The sequence below is a fragment of the Chanodichthys erythropterus genome, chromosome 19, assembly GCF_024489055.1.
Source record: "Chanodichthys erythropterus isolate Z2021 chromosome 19, ASM2448905v1, whole genome shotgun sequence".
In the NCBI taxonomy this organism is placed as follows: domain Eukaryota; kingdom Metazoa; phylum Chordata; class Actinopteri; order Cypriniformes; family Xenocyprididae; genus Chanodichthys; species Chanodichthys erythropterus.
The window spans coordinates 11,230,422-11,236,906 of NC_090239.1; positions in this window are offsets into that span (position 1 = coordinate 11,230,422).

Sequence of the window (6,485 nt, forward strand, 5' to 3'; positions counted from 1 at the left end):
GGTCTCAAATGAGCACTTAATTGAATCTATGGTGCATAAAATCGCCCAAAGATGTCCCGCTTCAGAGATATTTCATTCTGCTTAATAAATTAGTAGACCATGGGGACTGGATCCATATGACACCTGTTGGCCTCAGTAACTTATATTCATATTCTGTTCCATTGGATTAATGTTTGACATTGTGTGTAATCTGATCTGTTCTATTAGTAGAAGGAAGCATGCTGGGTAAATAGAGTGGTGCAGGGATGATGTCAGATTCTGGTAGACTAATTCGCCACTTGTTCCTTCAAGATTTTCTTATGGGATTTTTCAATTTATTAGTAAAATAAAGACTATACGGTAAACATAACTTGACGATACTTTGACGTTTTGTTCTACAACGTGAACTGCACACATTCACACCCCAAACTGTCTTATCTAGATACTTATTAGAAACATATGTTTTCAAAAATAAACATTACTGCTTCGAAATTCTAGTTTTTGGTATGTATATGTGTAATTTACATTGTAGAACAAAACGTCAAGTATCATCAAGTTATGTTTAACACAGGCCTTATTTTTCTCATAAATTAAAAACCACATAGGAAAAATCTTGAGGGAACCAGTGGCGAATTAGTCTTCCGAGTTTTGATGCCATCCCTGCACCACTCTATAGAGCAGTGTTACTCATTGTGCGGCTTGCAAGCCTCTTGCGGCTCAGCGAGCTTTAATTTGTGGCTCGCATGGCAGATAATACGGTGATATGACCTAACGTGAAAATGAGCGATGAGAATGAAAATGAAAATGTGATAAATTTTTCAACACAAATTTACATTGGAAATTCGTGGGGCACTTTAGAGCTAGGGAGGGCTCCACACATCCTCTGAGAGACCGGCTGCCCATGAATACATGCGCTACATTTTAACATATCCTGGTCACTTTACGACATAAAATAGTCTAGAAAAAAAAAAAAAAAAAAATCTAAACCATGAACACTATAAAGAGAAAACAGGATTGCAAACAACAAGCTACAAATACAACATGAAGAAAGTCAAGGAAATGCATGCTTCCGCTCATCCCAGCATTAAGGTAATCCTGCTTTTTCATCATTAAAGGAACACTCCACTTTTTTTGAAAATAGGCTCATTTTCCAACTCCCCTAGAGTTAAACAGTTGAGTTTTACCGTTTTCGAATCCATTCAGCCGATCTCCGGTTCTGGCGGTACCACTTTTAGCATAGCTTAGCATAGTTCATTGAATCTGATTAGACCGTTAGCATCGCGCTTAAAAATGACCAAAGAGTTTTGATATTTTTCCTATTTAAAACTTGACTCTTCTGTAGTTCTAGGAACTATACTCTCTTTCCGGCGTAATAATCAAGGAACTTTGCTGCCGTATCATGGCTGCAGCAGTGCAATGATATTACGCAGCATCTCTCACAAACGTCTCCATGGTTGCAAGGCACGTTCCCTGTGCAAGCAGGGGCTCACGGGCGCTGCGTAATATCATTGCACTGCTGCAGCCATGGAACGTCCGTCGGTCTTAGTACACGATTTAACTACAGAAGAGTCAAGTTTTAAATAGGAAAAATATCAAAACTCTTTGGTCATTTTTAAGCGCGATGCTAACGGTCTAATCAGATTCAATGAACTATGCTAAGCTATGCTAAAAGTGGTACCGCCAGAACCGGAGATCGGCTGAATGGATTCGAAAATGGTAAAACTCAACTGTTTAACTCTAGGGGAGTTGGAAAATGAGCCTATTTTCAAAAAAAGTGGAGTGTTCCTTTAAGTGAAATCATCTTGTCTCAATTACAAATTTGACTGGTAAATCCCCGCCTTTTGTATTTATTGCATTGCATATTGTATGATCAGGGATGACAAAATACTTTAGTAATTTATAGTAAATACTATAGTGTTTTTTAACCATACTATTGTAAAGTACTTGAATTAATTTGTTGTGGTAATTCTATAGTTTCTGTGGTAATATAAAAACTATAGTAGTATAAAAAAATACTTTACCCAATACTGTACTAAGTTTTCTACAACTATTGGGTATATTATATTACAATACACTACAGTTTACTGTAGTAAAAACTAAATTACACTACAGCATTTAATACAGTTTATCACTTCACAATAGTTAATAATACAGTATGCTGTAGAATTCATTAACAAAGTGTTGTAAATACTATAATATACAGTATACTACAATTTACTATAGTACGGTTCAAAAACACTATAGTATTTACTATATAAATTACTATAGGCTTAGTATTTTTTCATGTACTGGATGTAACTTTTGATACTTTGCGGTAAAAGTGGCTCTCCTATTGACTTAGTCCCATCAGTGGGGCTGTCACGAAAAAAATAGTAAAACCACTGCTATAGAGTGAGGGTCTAAAATTCTCAGACCACTATAGGAAAAATGCTTCTATATTGCATTTTTCTACTTTTAAAAAAATGTTTCATTACAAATTATCAGCATAAAAACCGAGTGAAAAAAATAATAATAAACAAACTGAATTGCATTATTTCTCACAGAATTTCTTTGTTAAATTTTTAAATTCTAAAGATTTTAGTTTCTTTATTAAATTTTGAAATCCCAGATTTTTTATATGGTCTCAGACTTTGAATTACAGTGTATGTTGTGGCACTAAGTGTACGTTTACACTACAATGATGTACTAAAACCGGAAAAGTTTTTCACGTACAGATGACAATGTTGTCAAAATGATCCCCGTTCACATGGATCCGCGAAAACGTTAAAAAACACTGTGTTATGCATGCCAGGCCAGTAGTTGGTGATGTCACTATGTAAAGAAAAAGTAAAGAAAAACTATGTGCCTATAGAATGAACACGTAATACGCATGCGCATGGGGTCACCGTCTTCACAAATTCGTGTTTTTGTAGTTTACTCAGAGAAAATAACGGTATCATTTTCAAAAACTTGCACTTTGAAGATGCCCTAATACCCTATTTCACAAGGTGTAATATAAGTGTAAGGCGTCCTCAGAATGTGTCTGTGAAGTTTCAGCTCAAAATACCCATAGATTTTTTATTATACACTGTTTTAACTGCCTATTTTGGGGCGTAATTAAAAATGCACCGATTCAGCGCGTATCCCCTTTAAATGCTCGTGCTCCCCACCCCAAGCTCGCAACTCTATAATACATTGCATAAACAAAGTTCACACAACAAATATAACCCTCAAAATGGATCTTTACAAAGTGTTTGTGATGCAGCATATAGTATAGTATTTATTTTGCGGATGTTTACATTTGATTCTGAATGAGTTTGATAGTATGCTGCGGCTAATGGGGCTAAAGCTAACATTACACACTGTTGGAGAGATTTATAAATAATGAAGATGTGTTTATGAATTATACAGACTGCAAGTGTTTAAAAATGAAAATAACGACATGGCTCTGGTCTCTGTGAATACAGTAAGAAACAATTTTAACCACATTTAACAGTACATTAGCAACATACTAATGAAACATTTAGAAAGACAATTCACAAATATCACTAAATATGTCATGATATCATGGATCATGAACAGCTATTATCGATTCATCTGCCAATTTCGCTATTGTCCTTGCTTGCTTTACAATACCTGCATAACTTCTGATGATTTGGCTGTGCAGCTCCAGACGTTAATACTGGCTTGAACATGGGCTGGCATATGCAAATGTCAGGGGCGTAAATAATAATGATCCCGACTGTTGCATCACAGTCGGTGTTATGCTGAGATTCACCTGTTTTTCAGTGGTCTTTTGCACAAATCAAATTCACATGAGGAAACAATGGTGTTTGAGACTCACTGTATGTCATTTCCATGTACAGAACTCTAATTATTTAACTATGCCAAGGTAAATTCAATTTTAAATTATAGGGCACCTTTGAAATCTGTTTTCAAAAATTTGCGTTCATTTAAAACAGCTCAAATATGCGGGACTAGCTTAAAGTTGCCCTAGAATCAAACATTGAATTTATCTTGGCATAGTTAAATAACAAGAGTTCAGTACATGGAAAAGACATACAGTGAGTCTCAAACACCATTGCTTCCTCCTTCTTATATAAATCTTATTTGTTTAAAAGACCTCCGGAAAACACGCGGATCTCAACATAACACCGACTGTTACGTAACAGTCGGGATCATTAATATGTACACCCCCAATATTTGCATATGCCAGCCCATGTTCAAGGCATTAGACAAGGAAAGGCAGTATTAACGTCTGGATCTGTGCACAGACAAGGTAAGCAAGCAAGAACAACAGCGAAAAATGGCAGATGGAGCAACAATAACTGACATGATTCATGATAGCATGATATTTTTAGTGATATTTGTAAATTGTCTTTCTAAATGTTTCATTAGCATGTTGCTAATAGAGCTTAGATTCTCTGCCCGAGCCCGAGCCCGAACGTTACGGCTGCGACGTGGCTACCGGAGCTGATTCACGGCTACTCTAGTCAATGCTCGTGTTTACACCAGCCGCGCTGCGGTGCGTTTGAGAAGCGTCCCAGAAGGGGCTCATTGCGCTGCTTCGCTAAAGATAGGCGCCTCGCCTATTTTTGACGCGCAGCTCAAATACAAAATAAAGTCAAAATAATCCTGTAAACTCCTGCTGATATTTCACATCACTACAATGACAGAAACTGAAGACAAGAGATTCGAAGTTGAAAAACTTGAAATTTCTTTGTTTTTGTTGTCCATAACTGGAATTTTAAGTGTGTTAACTTCATCTGTATGGCTACAGCAAAATAAAGTATGGCATAGCAATAAACACAATCAAACCGGACAAAATTTAACCATTAAAAACATGAAAAATTTAACGAAAACAATGTTGGCCAGGCAAATCTAGTGGTCTCGCGAATCCAGCCGCTTCGCTTCTGAAATGCTTCTGGTGTGAGTTGACACCCCTCAGAAGACGGAACAAAACCTTGTCGGAGCCATACGAACAGTGTAAACGAGGCTTAAGTACAACATGGAGCTTGAAGAAGCAAAGAAAAAAATTAAAACAGGAGAATTAACTTTGAGCAAGTCTGGAGGAAAATCGGAGGTATGGAAACATTTTAAACTAGTTTTAATAAACAAACAACGCAGTTTACATGCTTCTTCCTTGTCGTATTATTCATTAAGATAATAATTAATAGATGCACACACAATTATGAACTTGATAAATGTTACAGAGATGTTTACTATGCACAAACAAATGCTTTTCAACTTACATGTGCAAAATTCAGAATTAAATGAATGTGCTGCAATTTGTACAAAAAGAGAGTCTTTAGTCTACGTGTTTTAGCCATTAAATAAGCACATTTAGTTTCAAGTTTGTTAAGTTTTGTTTTGAAGAAATATTTTCTTTAAAGTGAATTTCGTTTAGTATAAATTGTATCTTAATTTTAATACATTTTTCATCATCCAATTACCTGGATTTAATACATAAAAAGCAATATAGCAGACAATGTAATTATGACATGGAGGCGCCGGCGCGCCGCGGTCACACACCTTTTGAAACTGGTAACACACGCTGTCACCGAATTTACAAATGCACATCTTGCTTGTTGCTCACACACATATTATGTTGAAATAACAATATGTTGAAGTAACATTATTAATAATAATTAATCTTTAAGAATATTTGATTGAATGCTGAATGTTGAGCTCGTTCAATTTAATAAAATTAAAACTTTAATTAGGATAATTAAAATAATTTAATATTTAATATTGAGTGGCCAATTTTTGCTCATTTATTAATAGTATTTATATAATTTATATAACTGCGCAGCTCCCCCCTGTAGCCTAAATGATCTAGCACAGCAGCACCTGCGTTAAAAAAAAAATCTGGCGCCGCCCCTGGTTATAACGGCCCACATATTAAAAATGGTCGGGTTTAAATCGGGCTCGGGCTCATAATTACAGTGGACGTGTCGGGCCGGGCCGGGCTCGGACACAACGTGCTCGGGCTCGGGTAGGGTCGGGCTTGATTTGTTGGGCCCGATCTAAGCTCTAGTTGCTAATGTACTGTTAAATGTGGTTAAAGTTACCATCGTTTCTTACTGTATTCACGGAGACAAGAGAGACGTCGCTATTTTCATTTTTAAACATGTGCAGTTTGTATAATGCATAAACACAACTTCATTCTTTATAAATCTCTCCAACAGTGTAGAATTAGCCGTTAGCCACAGAGCATAGCCTCAAACTAACAGAATCAAACGTAAACATCAAAATAAATACTTTACTCACATAATTCGAAGCATGCACACAGCATGCATGACGAACATCTTGTAAAGATCCATTTGAGGGTTATATTAGCTGTGTAAACTTTGTAAATGCACTGTAATATAGTCGAGAGCTCATGTGGCAGGGAGCACGCCATTTAAAGGGGCAGCGCTGCCAAAATCAGTGTTAATGATGCCCCAAAATAGGCAGTTAAAAAAATTAATTTAAAAAAATCTATGGGGTATTTTGAGCTGAAACTTCACAGACACATTCAGGAGACA